A 26,776-nucleotide genomic window follows, 5' to 3' on the forward strand; every position below is an offset into this window, starting at 1 on the left:
ATTTTCATACCTTGCCAAGATTTTTCTTAGCCATTGATTTATTAATTCCTGCAATTTATTTCTCTTGTTCAAACCTTTCAAAAACCCAAAAAATACTATTTTCCATAACCAATAATAAAACACACCTCCCTGCAATTCCTTGAGAAGACTACCTGAGGTTTAAATACTTCGGTTATTACTTTTTAGGGGTTTTGTTACTTGTGATAACCAAACTTTTGTACGAAAGGATTCTTTGCTGGTTTAGAAACTATACTTACAACATGAACTTATTTGTGAATTATTTACCATCAATTAATCCGCTCGTCATTGGACCAAATAATGAGCTCAGGTTCTTGGAGATCGGATTACCTAAAAGCTTCGATGGCATACCTTAATGACATAAGTTTCGATTACAGACCTCTATTGTTGGTGTCTAATTCAGAATCTCCCAAGTCAAAAAGAAAATTTTGCTTCCAGAAGAGATGGTATGATAATGAGGAGGTAGTGGCCTTGGTTAAAGAGACTTGGAAGCTAGATTGTGAGGGAACCCCAATGTTCAAACTCCACCAAAAATTAAAGAGGTGTAGGCATGCTATATTTACTGGCAGAGAATGAATGCTTCTAATTCGCAGGCACAAATTAAGTTATTGAGCTCTTGGCTGGTTGAGGAGTTAGAATAAGGGAGCAGGGCTTATGGTATTGTAGTTTGGCAGTGAGAAGAGGAGCTATAAGAGGCCTATCTAATAGAGTAAAAGTACTGGAGGGAGGAGGCTAGAGTTTCTGAAGTAGGGCGATAATAATACCAAATATTTTCACTTTAAATTTCATATTAGAAATCGAAAGAATCGTATAACTAGTCTAGAGAATGAGAGTGGGAAATGTAAATTAGATGCGATAGGTATAGCAGAGATTGCCCAGCCTTATTTTGAAGATTTGTTCAAGTCTTCTAACCCAATCAACCCAAATGCTGAAATAGTAGATATGCTAGTAAAAATTAACAATAGCACTAGCAGAAAATTAATAAGAATTGTGCAGAAGAAGAGATAAATTAAGGAGAGTAAGAATGTGATCTTGCCATTTTAGTTGTTAGAAAGAATGGTTTGAGCATTTGAAGTGTTGTTTGTTCAGTTGATGAGAATTGAGAGGAGAGGATTTTAAGTAGGTTTGAGTTGAAATTATGGAAATTGTGGATCGAAAACATTTTAGCAGAAAATGAACTAGGCACGCATTTAGAACAAATTAGGATTAAATGAAGAATGTGATTTGGAATGCAAGGTAAGATTAAATGAAAGTCGAAACACATCATTTTTTCTCTTACAACTACTAATACGTAAATTAAAAATTTAGAATTACTCAGTAACCTTGAACTTTACCAAAATTTGGCCACTAGAAAATAATATTAACAGAGATAACCATAATTTTTTCTTTTTTAAATGGATTGGATAGTCCCCAATCATAAACATTACAAATTCATTCACACCATACTCACACACACAATATTTAAGGGTTTCATCCATTACTTGGTCTAACCAAGTTTTTAACCATTACAAACTTATCCACACCACACTCATTTATACACACAATATTCAAGAATTCCATCCACACTTGTTGCAAGACATACATGATGACCATAAAATTAAAGTCTTGCTTGAAGATGATACTAAAAAGTTAATCTTAGTGGACCAATAATATAAAAACATCAAACAAGCCCAGCTTCTAACCCAAAGAATGTATCATACAGTGGTTGATTCAAAGTTTCTGGCAAATAAAATGCAAACATGCCACCCACAATTCCACACACAGCAAACACCACGAATGGAAGCCTTTCCAAAACCACCACCACTTGTGACAATATCGCCCCGATTTGCCCCGCCTGTGTCATGCACCCTAGTGCGGTGTTCTTCACCACTGTGGGGAACAACTCGGCCGTGTAAATAAATAATAATTTGTAAGTTCCTGCCATCCCAAATATCCCCAATATACCACACACCATTCTTACTAACTTTCACACTCCAACATTCCCCATTAAACTACCTAACAAACAAAACAAACCATTGAACCACATTGTCCCTATTGCCAACGGCTTTCTCCCAAACTTGTCCAACAAAATCACCGTTATCCCATACACCGGCATCTCCGCCACCACGTTCAGCACCACGTTCATGTCAAGGTTAGTATCAAGATTCACCACGTTCAAGCTCAGACCATAGTACACAATAGCGCAAAAGAAGCTAATTGCCACCATTAGAATCAACCTTATTCTAGTGATTGGGGATCGAAGCATGTCAACGATAAAACCACCAACTGCATCTTTATTTTCCAAAGAATTGTTCTTATAGGCCAAGGTTAGTGCTTCTATTTTTACTTCTTCTTCTACTTCGACTTTTTTGCCGAGTGCAAGAAGAACACCACTAGAGAAGTGTTTTTCATTGGTAAAAGCAATAGTGGACATGATTTTCATGACTTCGGTTACTCTTCTGCGAACAAAGTGGTTCTTGGAGACTCTGAGAGGAAAGGGATGACAAGGATCAAGAAGAGAATGGAGGAGATGGAGGACGCAATGTAAAGCTCGCGCCATGTTTGGAAGACATAGGCAACGGCGGAGAGGATGGCAATGCCGATGGAGAAGAAGTAGAAGGTGGACATTCCGGCGATGCCACATTTTGTGGGGCCAATATTCTCGATGGCAAAGACGAATGCACATAGGCCAACGCCACCAGTGCTAAAGCTGGTGAGAAAGCGGAGAATGACGTAGATCCAATAGTTTGGGGAGAATGTTGTGAGGCAACCAAAGATGGTATTTAAGGCACAAACCACCATTAGTGATTCTTTTCTTACAAGAAATGAGTCTGATAGGTGACCAAATATTCCGGTACCTAAAAATATAAATTAATTCTATGATTAAACAACAATAATAATACTAGTATATAAATTATTTTTTACATTGATATCAAAATTACTTTCATAATTTTGAACCTACATCATTTCTCTTTTTTGTGATTAATTGATTCTTTTTATGAGTATTTTGAATATGCAAAATATATATATATTGTAGAAGATTATGTTTTAGAATTAAACTTTTAGTTTATGAAAGTACTTTTAGATTAAGAAAGTGTTCAGAATTATTCAAAAAAAATCTAATTATATTACGGTATCTTTTATGTAAATTTAAAAACAAAATATTTTCTATTTTTATTTTTTAAAATATTTTGTTATTAAATATTATATATAGTCTAAGATAGAAAATATTTATTTTTCTAGTAATGCAAATATTTTAAGGAAAATACGATAAATTTATACTTTTTAATTTTAAAATTGGACTAACAATAATATTTTTTAATATTATTAGGACCTGGTATGTTTTACTATAAAATAGAGTTGGATAATTAGATTTAAGGCTTTACAAATCTAAATGTTAAATTTATAGTTTTGATTTTTTTAAATATACAAATTTAATCCTTAAATTATGTTGTACTAAATTTTAACACTAATTAAACTTTTCTATTTATGTTATACGAAATTTTAAAATTTGCGAATTAGATTTATTAATTAAATAAAAAAAATAACAACTATAAAAAAAGACATCAAATTATCATTACATTATAGGAAGATGTTCATATGTGTCACTCTACTTACTTGGAATATGATTCAATTTCTACTAGTAGTCAAGATTTGATGAATAAAAATATTGTGCATATCAATTTTAGAAAATGTGAAAAAGTCTGCAACAAATTTTTCTTTTTTTCAGTTTGGAATGGATGAAAATATCTAATCTATCCAATTTAGACTATTTCATTATAATATATAATGAGTCAGTCTATCCATGACTTATGTGAATTATGTTAAGTCATTTTTTTTCAAACAATTTTTTACAGTGAAATTTTATTTTTTATTTTTTATTTTTTTAAATTAACTCTTAAATACATATGTTATCATTAATTTTATAAAATTAAAAGTTTATTAAAAAAATCGATGAAAAATAATGCTAGAATATTTATTTTTTCTCATTTTTTCATGTTTCTCAAATTTTTTTAATTTGTGTAAAATCTTAAAATTTATTATTTTATCTATCATTTTTGTATTTCACCAACAAAATAACAAAATATATCTTAAAAGTTTTAGTCATATTTTGTAATTTTATATATGAAAAATATGTAAATATTTTACTTAAATATTTCGCTCCTATATAAGTAAAATATGCACAAACTGAACCAAAGAGAAAAAAAATCAAAAGAAAAAAATATATTTTGGATTCTATACTAAAAAAATTGTATTTTTACGTTAAATGTATTTCTTATTTTTTATTTTTATCTAAGCTATTTTTCAAACATTACATTAAATAGCTTAAATTTATTATCTTTGTACTTTAAGATTGAAATAATTGAGTTATTCTTTTTATCTCGTAAATCTCAACCTTTTTTTACAATTTTTATTAATTATTAAGACTTTTTTACAAGTTTAAACTATTTTTAATATATATCTTATAATAAATATTTTTTATTTTTATTTTTAGCTTATAAGTTTGTTCACTACAAATAAAGAGTCTATCTTAATTAAAGCGTACGTGTATTTAATATTAACAATTAAATAATATTCTTTTCATATATAATTTTGTTAATCTTTTATCTTTTGAGACCAAATTTATAATTTTTTTCTTGTTAATTTTGATTTGATATATTCATAATTTGTTTTTACAGATTTTATTTTGTAGAAAATAAAGTTGTTAAATTTTCGACTTAACTTTTAAATTTTTTCAAAGTTTACGAATTTAGATTAATAAAATAAATTTAATAATTAATTATTTATATTTAAATAAATTAGGATGAATTTGAGTAGATTTCATAAATTTACATAAATATGTATAAAATAAATTAGAATGAATTTGAGTAAATTTCATAAATTCACGTAAATATGTATAAATTTGATAACTCTCTGAATATACTATTTTAAACCTATTTTAGTCTCTTAAGTATTAAAACATGTAATTTCATAAAAAAAAATTTCAAATTAAAATTTTAAAATAAAAAAATGATATTTAGCTATATCTAATAAATTTTAGTTTTCAATATCACATGTTTATGATTTATTCAAAGATAGATAATCAGAAAAAAAAAATTTCAACTTTCAAGTAATGTTTAAACTAAATTCAAATTCTATTTAGATGATTTATTTGATCAAATCAAACTTGATAATTTAATTATCAAATAATAATTAAAAAATAATTTAACAAATATTAAAATACTTATTAGTAATTATTTAACACTAAACAGATATTAATTTAACAAATAAGCAATTAATGATACCAATTAAGATTGCTATTTAACAATAATTTTCAAAGACATAATAACATGAAGTAATTATCATAATAATTGCACGCCAAAAAAAATTAGTACTATTTTGCATTTTCTCATTAAAATATCCTATTATTAACAAATATTATATATAATAATTATGACCATAAATAATTATCGTATTGTGAGTAAATTTAATAATTATATTTATATGTATATAATTTAATAAATAAGATATATTAATTTTTTTTTTCAATGAAAATTATTATTAATAGCAAACATAATTATTCTATTGAGAATTACATACATAACAATTACACTATTTGTTTAGATAACAAAGTGTGAGAACGTTAATAATTTATACCGACACATTTAGTTAATATTATTACTATTTCATTAAATTATTATGATTTAAATTGAAATTTTAAAAAATAATTATTCCGATACTTTTCAAAATGTTAGAAAATAATCATTATTTATATATTATTATATAACAAACTGAATTGCATACATATTATTATTGTATCATTTTTATCTTTTGATATTATAAAACTGAAAAATATAGACATGAAATATCTTTATATTTAATGTGTTTTTAACATTTTTTAATTTTTTTATTTAAATTCATTTGGTAGATAAGATAAATCTAGAAAATAGCAGTTAAAAAGAATTTTACCTGAATCATGAATTACGTTATTTTAGAGATATGACTTTAGTTATTTCACTTATTTGAGAAAATTGAAGAGGAGGGGTATGTAAGGGTGTCAAGGGAATCAGTTGCAGTTGAGTGACTCTATATACTTAAATAGTGAAAGATTATACATAAATGAATTGCGTAAAATGACTCATACCTATGACTATTTAACTTTATTTTAAGGTTTAACTTTACATGAAAAAAAAAGAAGTAAAAGTAAAAGTAACTTACCAATCATACATCCTGCAAAGAATAAGGCTTGGACGAGCACAATTTTAAATTTGTCGCCGCAAATAAGTTCCCATTCTGACACGGTGGCGCTATCGCGTCCAGTAACCCACTCTCACTCTTCTGGCGGGATTCCGCAGGTGTTTCCAACCACTCCGCAGGTGGCGGCAGTGCATCGCCACTCCGACTCGTGGTCGGTGAAGATTATGACTATGGTGTGTGGCAGGCCTTCAGCATCCACGTGAAGCTTGTGAAGATGAAGTGTCTCAACTGCCATTTTTCAAACTCTCCGCAGTATTTTCAGAGCATCTCATCAATGCAGAACTTCTCCGTCTCCGCCTCCCTCACTGTTATCTACACCAGCAGCGTACTGAACTCGTGGTTGTTCGAGGACAGCGTGGTTGCCAATTTAAAACCCTCTTAGCACAGATGTATGAAATTTGTGTTAATTAACTAGAGTGTGGGTGAAAGAAGGAGAGACAAAGAGATTAGAGAGTGATTAAGTTATTTATAGTTTTGGAGAGTACCATTTAACAGAAGTTTATGAATGTGTTTGACAGAAGTGCTTCATGTGGCAGGTTACTTATATATGTATGTCTCTAATCTAATAGAACTTCAATATTGTCCAATAGAAATTGGGAGCTAATAACATTTTGGAATTTCACTGTACCATCACCGTAGTAATATCATAAGTCCTACGAGTATATGTGAATATTATTATCATGAATCTAATTACAAAAGAGATGAGGTTATTTACAATTCAATTAATCATTTAATATTATTAGTAAAGATTTTGATAATAAGTAATGTTATTTCATTTGATTTATACTAATTTATTACAAGAACAGAAATTGTTTGTTATTCTAGGAATATGACTTTAGTTATTTCACTTATTTCTTGTCAAAGAAATTTGATATTTGTAAAATTAAATTGTTGTTTACTTTTGCATATTTAATGTATAAGGTAACTATTAATTCTATAAAAAATTTTAGTTATCTAAAATTAAATTTAGATTAATATCTCAAATAGATATAAATTTAAGTTGGAAATAATATTTGACATTTGACATATCATTTTCTATCAAATGAGTATTTTTTATTTTGTACTCCTCATTTTTTAAGCCAACCAGCATCATGTTTGACTATTTTATTTATGAAAAGCTTTTTGTTTATTGATTGATACCGAATACCTACTTTTATTTTATAAAAAATAATAGACGGTTAAGTGGCTAACTGTCCAAAGTAGTAAAAAAAGATTTGCGCCGGAACAAAAAATGAGGTGATTCTAAATTGGGAAAAGTGATTCGCTGGTTGGAAGTGAATGGTTTGAATGGAGTCAAGGACAGAATAAGAGACTGTGATTTTAGGGGAGGTTGGTATTAGGTAACATATTAGTTCAATACATGTAATTAGCATCTGTATATACTAGTGGTTCTTTAGATGAGTTTATAACATTTTTGACAAGATAGTCTGTTAACATTGTACTTGAATATAAATAAATATATATATATATAATCTTTTTATTCTAATTAAGATAAGATTAGGTTTTTAAGATTTGAATTAGAGAAAACCTAGGTATAAATAAGTGTAACCTAGTTCTTCGACAACACTTTCACTTTTGATTTTGCACCCGGCATGAGTCACTAAACCTTTGTCAAAGGGTTAGGAGCTTTGTTCACATTTCAATGGTTAATTAATCTAAGTTTTCTTCTATTTTAAAGCTTTCCATTAATTTGTTTATAATTGAATGTTTTGGTTCTTCATCAATAAAGGATTAGTAGCATTAACAGGTGTGCTAATCCCATTTTTGATTTGTTAACTGATTTGACAAAACAGATTTTCAAATTGTGCTTGAAAACTCTTTCACATGACTTTTTAAATCAACTAGACATAGTGGTTTTCTAAGTGTGGGACACAATATATGATTTTTGATTACCCAAGTTTTGAATACGTGACATATAATTCGGATTAGGACAATTATTGAAAATTGTGTTTTCTCATTGAGAAATTGAATCAGATTTTTGAACTTAACCTCTTTGATTAATCGATCGACTAAGACATTGGAGGTTGGTTAATTAAAGAGAAACCGAGGAGTCGAGACATCGAAAATCAGTTACTTTAGATTCGTCATGAATAAAGATTTGCAAACTTTAGAATTAGGTTTACAAGGTTTGATTCTCCTAGAACATGAGCATCTCGAAACCCAAGATATTCACCACCATTGATTTCTTCCAATTCAACAAGCACTATCCGAGGCATTCAACTTTCAAGTTTCCAAGCATTCAAACATTCTAGGGATTTCAACAATCACCAATTCCAGGTTCTATTAATCTAATTAGTAATTTAATTCGATATTTGCATGCTCAGTCCTTTAATCCTCATGAGAATGATATCCACTCACCGTGGTATTACTTGAATGATCCAGTGAAATTGCCGGTATCCGTGAGCATAAGTTTTCGCTCATCAAAATTCCTAGACGTATAATATATAACTTCATCATAACACAATCAGTTCAATTATCTCAATAGCACAATATTTTATTGAAATTGACACTGAAATCTTCACCAAATGACACAAGTCATGCTCATAGGACTACAAGTGCAAAAACTTAATTCAATCAACCACCAAAAAATGAATCTATATGTTGTTCACTACAAACACAACACTAAGCATCATTTGATTTATCGGCAGATTTATTTGATAAATCCATCGGTAATTAGTTTACTGTCAAATTTACTGTTGGAATGCAGTTGACGGTATAAACAACGCCGAAAAATATTTACCGGCGAATTATTTTGTCTGACGCTAATTACCGGCAAATTTTGCATCGAATTTCAAAACTAATACGATGAAAATAAGCAGTTGGTTACCATCAAATGTTTTTACGGTAATTTTGGCACCATATTGTGTTTTGTGGTGCCCATTTACAGTCAGATTATTCGGCCAATAAATCTGACGGTATGCAAATTTTTGTTATTTTTTTGTACAATTAGCGTACAATTAGTAGTCAAATTAAAATTTTTGTTTACAAAATTAGGGCACAAATTCTAAATACTAGAAATCAACTAAAGATTTTATTAAATATCAAGGGTCTGAATATAATAAAAAGTCAAAGAAGTAAAATACAATGAAATAGACATGAAATAAATAAAATTAAATTCCTAAACCCTACGGATCTCGGTAATCGTTATCGTCATGGTCTTCTCAATGTTGAGGTGGCAGTCTAGGTGCTGATGTCAGTGTCCCACCAGTAGTGCTGCCACTGATACCAGTAGCATCACTACCTCCAGCGTGCATCTGCTTATTGTACACCACCATCTAGCTTCGTAAATGCTCTAGCCGTTCCAACTTCTCCGTTAGCTTCGACATGATGGAAATGATGTCTCCCACACGTGAAAGAAACTCATTGCACCTCTTCTCATACTACTGAGCTTGTTGGTGAAGCTCCTGTGTGAGCTTCTGCACCTCCTCCTTCAAATCGACAACTTCATCGGGATCGGCAGGGCTGGTAGGAGAGATGGTAGCGCGAAATTGTGATCAATACTTTTCACAACACAAATAATCCCCGGTAATGAATCCAAAAACTTGGTGTTCAATACCATGGCATAAACACAACTTCGCACAACTAACCAGCAAGTGTACTGGGTCGTCCAAGTAATAAACCTTACGCGAGTAAGGGTCGATCCCACAGAGATTGTTGGTATGAAGCAAGCTATGGTCACCTTGTAAATCTTAGTCAGGCAAACTCAAATGGATATGGTGATATACGAATAAAACATAAAGATAAAGATAGAGATACTTATGCAATTCATTGGTAGGAATTTCAGATAAGCGTATGAAGATGCTTGTCCCTTCCGTCTCTCTGCTTTCCTACTGTCTTCATCCATTCCTTCTTACTCCTTTCCATGGCAAGCTTATGCAAGGGTTTCACCGTTGTCAGTGGCTACCTCCCATCCTCTCAGTGGAAATGTTCAACGCACCCTGTCACGGCACGGCTATCCATCTGTCGGTTCTCGATCAGGCCGGAATAGAATCCATTGATTCTTTTGCGTCTATCACTAACGCCCCGCCTTCAGGAGTTTGAAGCACGTCACAGTCATTCAATCATTGAGTCCTACTCAGAATACCACAGACAAGGTTAGACCTTCCGGATTCTCTTGAATGCCGCCATCAGTTCTAGCCTATACCACGAAGACTCTGATCTCACGGAATGGCTGGCTCGTTTGTCAGGCGAGCACTCGGTTGTCAGGCGATCAACCATGCATCGTGTATCAGGAATCCAAGAGATATTCACCCAATCGAAGGTAGAACGGAGGTGGTTGTCAGTCACACGTTCATAGGTGAGAATGATGATAAGTGTCACGGATCATCACATTCATCAAGTTGAAGAACAAGTGATATCTTAGAACAAGAACAAGTGGAATTGAATAGAAGAACAATAGTAATTGCATTAATACTCGAGGTACAGCAGAGCTCCACACCTTAATCTATGGTGTGTAGAAACTCCACCGTTGAAAATACATAAGAACAAGGTCTAGGCATGGCCGAATGGCCAGCCTCCCAATGAGGGTTCAATCATCAAAACATGATCAAAAGATCCAAAGATTGAAAGATCCCCCTAATACAATAGTAAAAGGTCCTACTTATAGAAAACTAGTAGCCTAGGGTGTAAAGAGATGAGTAAATGACATAAAAAATCCACTTCCGGGCCCACTTGGTGTGTGCTTGGGCTGAGCATTGAAGCATTTTCGTGTAGAGACTCTTCTTGGAGTTAAACGCCAGCTTTTGTGCCAGTTTGGGCGTTTAACTCCCATTTTGGTGCCAGTTCCGGCGTTTAACGCTGGAAATTTTGAGGGTGACTTTGAACGCCGGTTTGGGCCATCAAATCTTGGGCAAAGTATGGACTATCATATATTGCTGGAAAGCCCAGGATGTCTACTTTCCAACACCGTTAAGAGCGCGCCAATTGGGCTTCTGTAGCTCCAGAAAATCCACTTCGAGTGCAGGGAGGTCAGAATCCAACAGCATCTGCAGTCCTTTTTAGTCTCTGAATCAGATTTTTGCTCAGGTCCCTCAATTTCAGCCAGAAAATACCTGAAATCACAGAAAAACACACAAACTCATAGTAAAGTCCAGAAAAGTGAATTTTAACTAAAAACTAGTAAAAATATACTAAAAACTAACTAGATCATACTAAAAACATACTAAAAACAATGCCAAAAAGCGTAAATTATCCGCTCATCACAACACCAAACTTAAATTGTTGCTTGTCCTCAAGCAACTAAAAATCAAATAAGATAAAAAGAAGAGAATATGCAATGAATTCCAAAAACATCTATGAAGATCAGTATTAATTAGATGAGCGGGGCTTTTAGCTTTTTGCCTCTGAACAGTTTTGGCATCTCACTCTATCCTTTGAAATTCAGAATGGTTGGCTTCTTTAGGAACTCAGAATCCAGATAGTGTTATTGATTTTCCTAATTAAGTATGATGATTCTTGAACATAGCTACTTATTGAGTCTTGGCCGTGGCCCAAAGCACTCTGTCTTCCAGTATTACCACCGGATACATACATGCCACAGACACATAATTGGGTGAACCTTTTCAGATTGTGACTCAGCTTTGCTAGAGTCCCCAATTAGAGGTGTCCAGGGTTCTTAAGCACACTCTTTCTGCCTTGGATCACAACTCTATTTCTCTTTTTCTCTTTTCCTTTTTTTTCGTTTTTCTCTCTTTTTTTTCGAAATTTTCTTTTTTTTTTCATTGCTTTTTCTTGCTTCAAGAATCATTTTTATGATTTTTCAGATCCTCAGTAACATGTCTCCTTTTTCATCATTCTTTCAAGAGCCAACATTCATGAACCACAAATTCAAAAGACATATGCACTGTTTAAGCATACATTCAGAAAACAAAAATATTGCCACCACATCAAAATAATTAAACTGTTATAAAATTCAAAATTCATGCAATTCTTTTCTTTTTCAATTAAGAACATTTTTTTAAGAGAGGTGATGGATTCATAGGACATTCATAACTTTTAGGCATAGACACTAGGACACTAATGATCACAAGACACAAACATAGATAAACATAAGCACTAAAATTTGAAAAACAGAAAAATAAAGAACAAGAAAATTAAGGAACGGGTCCACCTTAGTGATGGCGGCTCTTTCTTCCTCTTGAAGATCCTATGGAGTGCTTGAGCTCCTCAATATCTCTTCCTTGTCTTTGTTGCTCCTCTCTCATGATTCTTTGATCTTCTCTAACTTCATGGAGGATGATGGAGTGTTCTTGGTGCTCCACCCTTAGTTGTCCCATGTTGGAACTCAATTCTCCTAGGGAGGTGTTTAGTTGCTCCCAATAGTTTTGTGGAGGAAAGTGCATCCCTTGAGGAATCTCAGGGATCTCATGATGAGTGGGGTCTCTTGTGTGCTCCATCCTCTTCTTAGTGATGGGCTTGTCCTCATCAATAGGGACGTCTCCCTCTATGTCAACTCCAACTGAATAACAGAGGTGACAAATGAGATGAGGAAAGGCTAACCTTGCCAAGGTAGAGGACTTGTCCGCCACCTTATAGAGTTCTTGAGCTATAACCTCATGAACTTCTATTTCTTCTCCAATCATGATGCTATGAACCATGATAGCCCGGTCTATGGTAACTTCGGACCGGTTGCTAGTGGGAATGATTGAGCGTTGAATAAACTCCAACCACCCTCTAGCCACGGGCTTGAGGTCATGCCTTCTCAATTGAACCGGCTTCCCTCTTAAATCTCTCTTCCATTGGGCGCCCTCTTTACATATGACTGTGAGGACTTGGTCCAACCTTTGATCAAAGTTGACCCTTCTAGTGTAAGGGTGTTCATCTCCTTGCATCATGGGCAAGTTGAATGCCAACCTTACATTTTTCGGACTAAAAACCAAGTATTTCCCCCGAACCATAGTAAGCCAATTCTTTGGATCCGGGTTCATACTTTGGTCATGGTTCTTGGTGATCCATGCATTGGCATAGAACTCTTGAACCATCAAGATTCCGACATGTTGAATGGGGTTGGTAAGAACTTCCCAACCTCTTCTTCGGATCTCATGTCGAATTTCTGGATATTCACTCTTTTTGAGTGAAAAAGGGACCTCGGGGATCACCTTCTTCAAGGCCACAACTTCATAGAAGTGGTCTTGATGCACCCTTGAGATGAATCTCTCCATCTCCCATGACTCGGAGGTAGAAGTTTTTGCCTTCCCTTTCCTCTTTCTAGAGGTTTCTCCGGCCTTGGATGCCATAAATGGTTATGGAAAAACAAAAAGCAATGCTTTTACCACACCAAACTTAAAAGGTTTGCTCGTCCTCGAGCAAAAGAAGAAAGAAGAGAGTAGAAGAAGAAGAAATGAGGAAGAAGGGAATGGCTTTGTGTTCGGCCAAAAGGGGAAGAAGTGGTGTTTAGGTTGTGTGAAAATGAAGGAGTGAAGATGGGTTTATATAGAAGTGGGGAGGGGCTTGGTTCGGTCATGTATGGGAGGGTTTGAGAGGGAAAGTGGTTTGAATTTGAAGGGTGAGGTAGGTGGGGTTTTATGAAGGATGGATGTGAGTGGTGAAGAGAAAGGTGGGATTTGATAGGTGAAGGGTTTTTGGGGAAGAGGTGTTGAGGTGATTGGTGAATGGGTGAAGAAGAGAGAGAGTGGTGGGGTAGGTGGGGATCCTGTGGGGTCCACAGATCCTGAGGTGTCAAGGAAAAGTCATCCCTGCACCAAATGGCATGCAAAATTGCGTTTTTAGCCAATTCTGGCGTTAAACGCCGGGCTAGTGCCCATTTCTGGCGTTTAACGCCAGCTTCTTGCCCTTTTCTTGCGTTTAACGCCAGTCTGGTACCCCTTTCTGGCGTTAAACGCCCAGAATGGTGCCAGACTGGGCGTTAAACGCCCAACAGCTAGCCTTACTGGCGTTTAAACGCCAGCAAGCTCTCCTCCAGGGTGTGCTGTTTTTCTTTCTGTTTTTGCTTTTTTCATTGATTTTGTGACTTCTCATGATCATCAACCTACAAAAAAAATATAAAATAACAAAGAAAAATATATAAAATATAACATTGGGTTGCCTCCCAACAAGCGCTTCTTTAATGTCAGTAGCTTGACAGAGGACTCTCATGGAGCCTCACAGATACTCAGAGCAATGTTGGAACCTCCCAACACCAAACTTAGAGTTTGAATGTGGGGGTTCAACACCAAACTTAGAATTTGGTTGTGGCCTCCCAACACCAAACTTAGAGTTTGACTGTGGGGGCTCTGTTTGGCTCTGTTTTGAGAGAAGCTCTTCATGCTTCCTCTCCATGGTGACAGAGGGATATCCTTGAGCCTTAAACACCAAGGATTCTTCATTCACTTGAATGATCAACTCTCCTCTATCAACATCAATCACAGCCTTTGCTGTGGCTAGGAAGGGTCTGCCAAGGATGATGGATTCATCCATGCACTTCCCAGTCTCTAGGACTATGAAATCAGTAGGGATGTAATGGTCTTCAACCTTTACCAGAACATCCTCTACAAGTCCATAAGCTTGTTTTCTCGAGTTGTCTGCCATCTCTAGTGAGATTTTTGCAGCTTGTACCTCAAAGATCCCTAGCTTCTCCATTACAGAGAGAGGCATGAGGTTTACACTTGACCCTAAGTCACACAAGGCCTTTTTGAAGGTCATGGTGCCTATGATACAAGGTGTTGAAAACTTCCCAGGATCCTGTCTCTTTTGAGGTAATTTCTGCCTAGACAAGTCATCAGTTCTTTGGTGAGCAAAGGGGGTTCATCCTCCCAAGTCTCATTTCCAAATAACTTGTCATTTAGCTTCATGATTGCTCCAAGGTATTTAGCAACTTGCTCTTCAGTGACATACTCATCCTCTTCAGAGGAAGAATACTCATCAGAGCTCATGAATGGCAGAAGTAAGTCCAATGGAATCTCTATGGTTTCATTTTGAGCCTCAGATTCCCATGGTTCCTCATTTGGGAACTCATTGGAGGCTAGTGGACGTCCATTGAGGTCCTCCTCAGTGGCGTTCACTGCCTCTTCTTCCTCCCAAAATTCGGCCATGTTGATGGCCTTGCACTCTCCTTTTGGATTTTCTTCTGTATTGCTTGGGAGAGTACTAGGAGGGAGTTCAGTAATTTTCTTGCTCAGCTGACCCACTTGTGCCTCCAAATTTCTAATGGAGGACCTAGTTTCATTCATGAAACTTTGAGTGGTTTTGATTAGATCAGAGACCATGGTTGCTAAGTCAGAGGTGTTCTGCTTAGAACTCTCTGTCTGTTGCTGAGAAGATGATGGAAAAGGCTTGCTATTGCTAAACCTGTTTCTTCCACCATTATTATTGTTGAAACCTTGTTGAGGTCTCTGTTGATCTTTCCATGAGAGATTTGGATGATTTCTCCATGAAGGATTATAGGTGTTTCCATAGGGTTCTCCCATGTAATTCACCTCTTCCATTGAAGGGTTCTCAGGGTCATAAGCTTCTTCTTCCGATGAAGCTTCTTTAGTACTGCTTGGTGCATTTTGCATTCCAGACAGACTTTGAGAAATCAAATTGCTTTGCTGAGTCAATATTTTATTCTGAGCTAATATGGCGTTCAGAGTGTCAACCTCAAGAACTCCTTTCTTCTGATTAGTCCCATTGTTCACAGGATTCCTTTCAGAAGTGTACATGAATTGGTTATTTGCAACCATTTCAATCAGCTCTTGAGCTTCTGTAGGCGTCTTCTTCAGATGAAGAGATCCTCCAGCAGAGCTATCCAAAGACATCTTGGATAGTTCAGAGAGACCATCATAGAAAATACCTATGATGCTCCATTCAGAAAGCATGTCAGAGGGACACTTTCTGATTAATTGTTTGTATCTTTCCCAAGCTTCATAGAGGGATTCTCCTTCCTTCTGTCTGAAGGTTTGGACATCCACTCTAAGCTTACTCAATTTTTGAGGTGGAAAGAACTTTGCCAAGAAGGCATTGACTAGCTTTTCCCAAGAGTCCAGGCTTTCTTTAGGTTGTGAGTCCAACCATGTCCTAGCTCTGTCTCTTACAGCAAAAGGGAATAGCATAAGTCTGTAGACCTCAGGGTCAACCCCATTAGTCTTGACAGTGTCACAGATTTGCAAGAATTCAGCTAAGAACTGATGAGGATCTTCCAATGGAAGTCCATGGAACTTGCAATTCTGTTGCATTAGAGAAACCAATTGAGGCTTAAGCTCAAAGTTGTTTGCTCCAATGGCAGGGATAGAGATGCTTCTCCCATAGAAGTCGGGAGTAGGTGCAGTAAAGTCACCCAGCACCTTCCTTGCATTGTTGGCATTGTTGTTGTTTTCGGCTGCCATGAGTTCTTCTTCTTTGAAGAATTTGGTTAGGTCCTCTACAGAGAATTGTGCCTTAGCTTCTCTTAGCTTTTGCTTCAAGGTCCTTTCAGGTTCAGGATCAGCCTCAACAAGAATGCTTTTGTCTCTGCTCCTGCTCATAAGAAAGAGAAGAGAACAAGAAAATATGGAATCCTCTATGTCACAGTATAGAGATTCCTTGAGGTGTCAGAGGAAAAGAAAAATGTAAGGTAGAAGTAGAAAATTCGAACTTATCAAAGAAGATGGAGTTCGAATTTTGCATTAAAGAATAGTGTTAGTCCATAAATAGAAGAATGTGAGAAGAAGGGAAGCAATTTTCGAAAATTAAGTAAAAGATTTTGAAAACATTTTGAAAAACCTTAATTGATTTTCGAAAACCAAGAGTGAGAAAGAGGTAAAGTGATTTTTGAAAAAGATTTTGAAATTAGAAATCAAAAAGATTTGATTGAAAGCTATTTTGAAAAAGATGTGGTTAAGAAGATATGATTAGTTTTAAAAAGATGTGATTGAGAAGATATGATTTGAAAAACATTTTAAAAAGATTTGATTTTGAAAATTAATGACTTGGCTATCAAGAAAAGATATGATTCAAACATTAAACCTTTCTCAACAGAAAAGGCAACATACTTGAGATGTTGAATCAAATCATTAATTGATAGCAAGTATTTTTGAAAATAGAAAGAAATTGATTTTGAAAAAGATTACATTGAAAAGATATGATTTGAAAAAGATTTGATTTTGAAAAATTTTGAAAAGTTGGAAAAAAAAATTTGCATTGAAAACAAAATCTTCCCTCTTGTGCCATCCTGGCGTTAAACGCCCAGAATGGTGCACATTCTGGCGTTTAACGCCCAAAATACTACCCTTTTGGGCGTTAAACGCCCAACCAGGTGCCCTGGCTGGCGTTTAAACGCCAGTCTGTCTTCCTTACTGGGCGTTTTGAACGCTCAGCTTTTTCTGTGCAATTCCTCTGCAGTATGTTCTGAATCTTCAATTCTCTGTATTGTTGACTTGAAAAGACACAAATTAAAAAAATATTTTTGGATTTTTAATAATAAGGAATAATCAAAATGCAACTAAAATCAAATAACGATGCATGCAAGACACCAAACTTAGCAGTTTGTATACTACTGACACTAATGAGAATGCATATGAGACACATAAACACTCAAGTCAAGAGAATTCAAAGATCAGAGTAAGAAATCATCAAGAATAACTTGAAGATCCTTAAGACACATGAATGAATGCATGCAATTGACACCAAACTTAAAATGAAACACTAGACTCAAACAAAAAAAAATATTTTTGGATTTTATGATTTTGTAAATTTTTTTGTGCTTTTTTTTTCGAAAATAAAGTGGAAAAAGGTATCAAAATTCTTAATGAGAATTCCAGGAATCATGCAATATTAGTCTAAAGCTTCAGTCTAAAGGAATTAGACATGGTCAACCAAGCTTCAGCAGAACATTGCATTCAAGAGCTAAATTGATGAAGATCAATCAGCTTTGGTGATGATAAGAACATCACCTTGAAACCATAGAATTCATTCTTAAGAACTCTGAAGAAAAAAAAATACCTAATCTAAGCAACAAGATGAACCGTCAGTTGTCCAAACTCAACAATCCCCGACAACGGCGCCAAAAACTTGGTAGCGCGAAATTGTGATCAATACTTTTCTCAACACAAATAATCCCCGGTAATGAATCCAAAAACTTGGTGTTCAATACCATGGCATAAACACAACTTCGCACAACTAACCAGCAAGTGTACTGGGTCGTCCAAGTAATAAACCTTACGCGAGTAAGGGTCGATCCCACAGAGATTGTTGGTATGAAGCAAGCTATGGTCACCTTGTAAATCTTAGTCAGGCAAACTCAAATGGATATGGTGATATACGAATAAAACATAAAGATAAAGATAGAGATACTTATGCAATTCATTGGTAGGAATTTCAGATAAGCGTATGAAGATGCTTGTCCCTTCCGTCTCTCTGCTTTCCTACTGTCTTCATCCAATCCTTCTTACTCCTTTCCATGGCAAGCTTATGCAAGGGTTTCACCGTTGTCAGTGGCTACCTCCCATCCTCTCAGTGGAAATGTTCAACGCACCCTGTCACGGTACGGCTATCCATCTGTCGGTTCTCGATCAGGCCGGAATAGAATCCAGTGATTCTTTTGCGTCTGTCACTAACGCCCCGCCTTCAGGAGTTTGAAGCATGTCACAGTCATTCAATCATTGAGTCCTACTCAGAATACCACAGACAAGGTTAGACCTTCCGGATTCTCTTGAATGCCGCCATCAGTTCTAGTCTATACCACGAAGACTCTGATCTCACGGAATGGCTGGCTCGTTTGTCAGGCGAGCACTCGGTTGTCAGGCGATCAACCATGCATCGTGTATCAGGAATCCAAGAGATATTCACCCAATCGAAGGTAGAACGGAGGTGGTTGTCAGTCACACGTTCATAGGTGAGAATGATGATGAGTGTCACGGATCATCACATTCATCAAGTTGAAGAACAAGTGATATCTTAGAACAAGAACAAGCGGAATTGAATAGAAGAACAATAGTAATTGCATTAATACTCGAGGTACAGCAGAGCTCCACACCTTAATCTATGGTGTGTAGAAACTCCACCGTTAAAAATACATAAGAACAAGGTCTAGGCATGGCCGAATGGCCAGCCTCTCAATGAGGGTTCAATCATCAAAACATGATCAAAAGATCCAAAGATTGAAAGATCCCCCTAATACAATAGTAAAAGGTCCTACTTATAGAAAACTAGTAGCCTAGGGTGTACAGAGATGAGTAAATGACATAAAAATCCACTTCCGGGCCCACTTGGTGTGTGCTTGGGCTGAGCATTGAAGCATTTTCGTGTAGAGACTCTTCTTGGAGTTAAACGCCAGCTTTTGTACCAGTTTGGGCGTTTAACTCCCATTTTGGTGCCAGTTCCGGCGTTTAACGCTGGAAATTCTGAGGGTAACTTTGAACGCCGGTTTGGGCCATCAAATCTTGGGCAAAGTATGGACTATCATATATTGCTGGAAAGCCCAGGATGTCTACTTTCCAACGCCGTTGAGAGCGCGCCAATTGGGCTTGTGTAGCTCCAGAAAATCCACTTCGAGTGCAGGGAGGTCAGAATCCAACACCATCTGCAGTCCTTTTTAGTCTCTGAATCAGATTTTTGCTCAGGTCCCTCAATTTCAGCCAGAAAATACCTGAAATCACAGAAAAACACACAAACTCATAGTAAAGTCCAGAAAAGTGAATTTTAACTAAAAACTAATAAAAATATACTAAAAACTAACTAGATCATACTAAAAACATACTAAAAACAATGCCAAAAAGCGTATAAATTATCCGCTCATCAAGAGACAAAGGCAAATGAAGCTGCCAATGTGGAGGTGTGGAGGCCGTTGGCGAATAATGACCCCAATACATAGATACATTTCTTATAGGGCTCAAAGGCGGTCTCGCGCCAAACCCTATCAGTGTAAAATCTGGTCTAACTGTAATTAATTAAATAAAAAATTAAATAGGAATGAATATGGTTAGAAGATTTGGCAATTGGAATTTGATAATTTAAATATGATATTTGGATTCAGTGAATTTTTCTGAGTCGGAAAACATAGTTTTCTGCATAAAAACGCGTGCGGGAATTTTAACCGGCAATACTGGCTGAGATCTGTCTGGTACTGCAGCTGAGAAAATTGATTATAAGTAAATAAAGTTAAGAAATGAGGAATTATAATTAGGGTAGATAGAAATATTTAAAGTGCGAGTTAGAGCGCTAATCTTAAGGGTTTTGGCCCAAAATTAGGCCAACGGACAAAGATAAGTGAACCGGGCCTAAATGCCCAAGGCCCAACATATATAAACATTAGTTATGAGCATTTCAGCTCATTCACCCTAAAAATGAGGAAAGAGGCGCTGAATTGAGAAGAGAGAAGAGCAGAGAGAAAACCTAACTCTCTTTGATCTTCAAATTACCATAACTTTCTCTCTGGAGCTCCGATTGATTTGCCGTTTGCGACCACGCGTTGCTCTTCTCATCCTCTACAATTATATCTAAGTTTTTTGGTGAGTAATCTTTTTTCCTCTACCCAATTTTCTTTTTCCTCTTTAAATTTGAATTTGGTTTGGGTTTTGAGGAAACCTTGTGATTTTGGTTATTTAGGAGTGCTCTAGTTTGAGCCATGGATGATATTTATCACAAACTTCAGTGGGTTAAGGTAAGAAACCCTCCAACCCTTTTGATTTATTTATTTCATGAACCCTACATTAATGTATATATGTAAAATTGGTTATGTTAGTGTATTTGGTGATTTTGGTGCACAATTGGGAGATTAGTGTTGTTTGAGGAGTTTTGGTGAGGCTTGGAACTAGGGTTGGTGGAGACTTCCAAAGAAGAGGCTCAATTGGTTTGGCTACAAGAGGTATGGTTTAAGTTTTATTTAAGTACCGTGTGGTGTGATGAGAATTCCTAGGCTAGATGCCCCTAGGATTAAGTTTAGATTGTGTAAATGGTTGGTACTAATATGCATAGTTGATATGTAATGTGAATTAATGATTGAGTTGAGGATTGTGTGGCCTTGTATGTTTGGTGTGTTGAGAATTTGATAAATTGGATAATGGGTATTGATTTGTGTAATATGCATTTAAATTGTGAATTTGGGCCGGGGGCCGTGAATTTTGGGTCGGAGGCCAGAAAGAAAAAAGAAAGGTAAGTTGGTGTGTGTATTGTGTGATGATATAAGTGATTGGATGGATTTTACATATTGAATGTGTGAACAATTGGTTTGGTTATTGTATAATAAGGTTTGAGGAATTGAAATGTGCAATTTGATGGTTGTGCGTGAAATTGTGTAGATGAGATAGATTTGGTTTTGGTTGAGGTAAATTATGTGGTCATATGTGTGATTATGAATATTGATGTTTTGATGGTATGAAGCATGAGAGATATGCATGCTTGATATATGTTTGACGATTGGTTGAGGTTGAGTAGTGGATGAAACCATGTTGATGGTGAGAATGATATCGATTGTATATGTTGATGTTGATTTTTGATATATTCGGATTGATTTCAAAAAGGGTTAAAATCGGTATGTTTTGGTTGATTTTGAAAAGGGATGAAATTGGTTTGTTTTGAAAATGGCACTTTGTGATTTTGTATGAAAATATAGTTTTGGGGCATACTTTGACGGGGCATAACTTGGACTCCGGATTTCCGTTTTGTGCCAAACTTATTTAGAAATAAAATTGGATTCGGGATGTTCATGTCGTTCGAAGAACGGGCGAAAAATGATTTGAAATGAAGAAGTTATGTCCGTCAGAAGATTGGGGGTTGAATTTGTGAATTCTGCAGCTTTTAACTTAGAAAAATTTTTAGCAGAGTGCCCCCACGCGTAGGCGTGACTGATGCGTACACTTCGTTTTTCAAAAACGCACTATCCACGCGTACGCGTTGATGTGCTGCACCAATTTCCCAGCATGCTACCCGAGAGTTGTGCGAGAAGTGTACCTGTTTTGTGCGTGGAGGCATAAAACACACCCACGCATACGCGTGGCTAACGCGTAGGCGTCACTTGGCTGTTTTCCCATCCACGCGTGCGCGTGGGCAACGCATACGCGTCGATGAACTTTTTGGCCATCCACGCGTGCGCATGAACGACGCGTAAGTGTGGCCTTGTTTTCATCCCAAAGTTGATTTTTGAGTTTTAAAAGCCAAATTTCATACTTCTAAGCCTCCGATCTCACCCCTTGTGTATTAAATCATTATGATATGCCTAACAATGAGAATGGAGCTAGGGGATATGATAACTTGTGAATGGAACAAGGGAAAAATTTATGATCAATGATGATCACGGATGATTGTATGAGATACGGAGGATGGCGGTGGAAGTGTGTTATGTGCCATGAGCCGAAGGACTGCATATGTTGATAAATTGGCTAGTTCTAGATTGAATTGTGAGCTGGATGGCTGAGTTATTGCCGGGTTACGGCAGAGCCATTATTGATTATGGCTGAGTATAAATGCATATATGCTATTGAATGAAATATAAATGTTGCACTTCCACTATCTGAGATACGAGTTTCCCTGGATGAAAGCAATGGCTAGCCACCACGTGCTCCAGGTGGAGACTTGATACTCTGTTGACCCTATGTCGTAAGTGTGGCCGGACATTGTGAAAGTTCCGGATGAGCTCGCCCCCGTGGATAAACACCAGTGTGGATGTTGTATGGATACACACCAGTGCGGGTGTTGTATGATTATGATTATGATCATGATCATGATCAAGAATAACTCGAGTTGGGGATGCACGACAGAGGGACAGTCCAATGGTTAGCTACCAGGACTTGTCGAGTTGGCTATATAACTGATAAATGATATCATCAGCTATAGGGTAGGCATACATCATTTGCATATGTTTGAATTGTGTGGGTTTGCCAATTTGTTTTGGATTGCTATATCAGATATGCTATGTTACCTGATTATGTGCTACTTGTTCTACTTGTACCTTAATTGTGCATTACTTACCTGCATTGCTTGTGTTTATACAACTGAGAGGTCCCTCACGCTGGTGTCGATGGACGCTGAGGGCTGTTTTTGAGGAGATGAATTGATAATGTGATTGAATGAGATAATTTGAGCTCCCTGGGTAGACGCAGTGAAGTGAGTTCACTAGCTCCAGGTGAGGATATGATGTATTGATATAGAATTGCTGAGACAGAACAACTGGTGATGGTTTTGTTTATGATTCTGAGTCTAATTCATGGGAGAGTCAGCGAGTAGGATACATGAGAAATATAAATTAGATTTAGCATTCCCTTATGACAGTTGCCTATTCATGGATTAGCGGGAACTTAGGATGGATAATTGGTGATGAGAAGTTTAGGATGCTTAGTGAGTTTTTATTGCAGTGCATTGTATTTATTTGGCACTTTTACCTTACTGGGAACCCATGGGTCAGGGGTTCTTATTCCGTATATATCTCTTATTTTTCAAATATAGGTCCAGGTGCTCAGAAGTGAGCTGTGGTTCGTCTGAGAGACAGCGAAGATCTTTATTTTCCCTACTTTATGTTTTTCTTAGAATCTCTCCACCTTTATTTTGAAAAGATTATATTATGTATTGAACTCTTTTAAACTGGACTATAAAGGCTCTTATGTTTCTTTTGGGAGAGATTAGGAGATTATGTTGTTAACTACTTTCATATTGTACCCTAGCCGGCCTAAACTTTACGGGTCGGGACTAGTGGCTATTTACTTATGCTATATATATATATATATATATATATATATATATATATATATATATATATATATATATATATATATCTATTATCTATCTCTTAATCTCCTTTATGCCTCTATCTTTATATCGCTTTCGGCTTCACGGTTTGTCTTTTGTTGTCGAAACGTGAGTGATATGTCTTTGTGATTTTATTTTTACTCTTTTCAGGTTTCTCGATCAATACTCCTTTCAGTTATACTTATATTTATATATTAAAGATCCACCTGAGAGTCCTACCACCGTAATATTATTGACTTATGACTCGAGCATAAGGATTTGAATATTAGGGTGTTACAATCAGGATCAACGACTGAGGCATTGGAGCCAGGGTCGTGCCCACTAGGTTAAGATTGCTGAGTCGTGGCCTCCAATCTCTGCGTGTAATCCTCCTATGTAACAAACATTATGATTAGGATGATAGTTAATTGACTTTAAACCGAATACATTTCAAACTTAAAATTATTTGAAACTCACATAATGAACTGCAAACTGCTCATAAGCAAATCTCACCTTGATGGCCTTCAATGTATGGGTATACATGAAGGTTTTTGCCAATGTCGCCTCGCGCTCCAACGAATTAGACTACACATATTGAAACCAATCAACAAAATAAATCAAGTAAAAATTAATTCATGTAATAATTAACAAAGATTAGCAAACTACATACTAGCCTGCTCTTCCTCTTCATGAAAGTCATTGGTAGACAAAATTGTGATCATCAACAATGGCTCCAAAGACTTGGTGCTCTTAAACATGAATTACACTTTGTCACAACTCCGCACAACTAACCAGCAAGTGTATTGGGTCGTCCAAGTAATACCTTACGTGAGTAAGGGTCGATCCCACAGAGATTGTTGGTATGAAGCAAGCTATGGTCATCTTGTAAATCCCAGTCAGGCGGATTTAACTAATTTAAGAGATTATTGGTTTAAATAATGATAATAAAGTAAATAGAAAATAAAGATAAAGTTACTCATGTAATTCAATGGTGGAAATTTCAGATAGGTGTATGGAGGTGCTGTGTTCCTTCTGAATCTTTGCTTTTCTACTTCTTCCTTCCAGTTTTTTTATCGCTCCTTTCTATGGCAAGCTGTATGTAGGGCATCACCGTTGTCAATGGCTACATCCCATCCTCTCAGTGAAAATGGTCCAAATGCTCTGTCACAGCACGGCTAATCATCTATCGGTTCTCAATCAGGTTGGAATAGAATCCCGTGATTCTTTTGCATCTGTCACTAATGCCCAGCCTTCAGGAGTTTGAAGCTCATCACAGTCATTCAATTCCGGAATCCTACTCGGAATACCACAGACAAGGTTAGACTTTCCGGATTTCCATGAATACTGCCATCAATTCTAGCTTATACCACGAAGATTCTGATTAAGGAATCCAAGAGATATGCGCCCGGTCTAAGGTAGAACGGAAGTGGTTGTCAGTCACGCGCGTTCATAGGTGAGAATGATGATGAGTGTCACAGATCATCACATTCATCAAGTTGAAGTGCAACGAATATCTTAGAGTAAGAATAAGTCGAATTGAATAGAAAATAGTCGTACTTGCATTGAAACTCGAGGTACAGCAGAGCTCCACACCCTTAATCTATGGTGCGTAGAAACTCCACTGTTGAAAATACATAAGTGATGAGGGTTCAGGCATGGCCGAGAGGCCAGCCCCCAAAACATGATCAATAGTCTCCTAAGATGAATAATAAAATAAAACTGAGACCAAAGATGTCTAATACAATAGTAAAACGTCCTATTTATACTAGACTAGCTACTAGGGTTTACAGAAGTAAGTAATTGATGCAGAAATCCACTTCCGGGGCCCACTTGGTGTGTGCTTGGGCTGAGCTTGATCTATCCACGATCTAAGGCTTCTCTTGGAGTTGAACGCCAAGTTGTAACGTGTTTTGGGCGTTCAACTCTGGTTCGTGACGTGTTTCTGGCGTTTGACTCCATAATGCAGCATGGAACTGGCGTTGAGCGCCAGTTTACGTCATCTAATCACGAATAAAGTATGGACTATTATATATTGCTGGAAAGCTCTGAATGTCTACTTTCCAACGCCGTTTAGAGCACGCCAATTGGAGTTCCATAGCTCCAGAAAATCCATTTTGAGTATAGGGAGGTCAGAATCCAACAGCATCAGCAATCCTTTGTCAGCTTTTTATCAGAGTTTTGCTCAGGTTCCTCAATTTCAGCCAAAAAATACCTAAAATCACAGAAAAACACACAAACTCATAGTAAAGTCCAGAAATGTAAATTTAGCATAAAAACCAATGAAAACATCCCTAAAAGTAACTAGATCATACTAAAAACTACCTAAAAACAATGCCAAAAAGCGTATAAATTATCCGCTCATCAGTCATCATCCACCGGTATACTTCGACGACCTAAGCGAAGCCCTGTTAGTTCTACTCGTCAGATGGCAATGCTTGAACCCTTCATCAGTACTAAAACGGACGTCCAGTTCCTTCTTAATATTTGGATGGAGCCAAATCGTGAGGTTGTCGCACCCTTCACAAATGTCCTGCATCATCTGTTGAAGTCGCCTAGCTATCCAGTGATCATAGATCTTCCTGATCAAGATATCATATTCCCTATCCCATATAAATTTCTCCTACACAAAGTAATTCAACAACATTAGTTAGCCAAAATTAAATACAGTTAAAATATAATTAGTTCAATAACATTGGGTTCTTACCGCCCATTTCTGAAACCATCTCTCTCTGGTCTCAATAGGGATCGTCGTATAGCTCGACCATGGGTTGTTGTAAATGGAATTGATCACATTGGAGATCTTCCGTGTACATGCATTGTTGTTTGGTGCAAACCTATCAATAAAAAACTTAAGATTAGCAAACACATAAAAACACATAAAACTTAACAAATTCAAAAATAGATTGCGGATGAAAAACATTAATACTAC

General features: G+C 36.1%; 1 pseudogene; it reads right to left on the reverse strand.

Annotated features, from left to right (window-relative positions):
* Positions 1–1,678: 1,678 nt before the first annotated feature.
* LOC112726867 (organic cation/carnitine transporter 4-like) lies at positions 1,679–24,547 on the reverse strand (annotated as a pseudogene).
* Positions 24,548–26,776: the final 2,229 nt, after the last annotated feature.

This window comes from Arachis hypogaea, chromosome 2, assembly GCF_003086295.3.
Source record: "Arachis hypogaea cultivar Tifrunner chromosome 2, arahy.Tifrunner.gnm2.J5K5, whole genome shotgun sequence".
Classification (NCBI taxonomy): domain Eukaryota; kingdom Viridiplantae; phylum Streptophyta; class Magnoliopsida; order Fabales; family Fabaceae; genus Arachis; species Arachis hypogaea.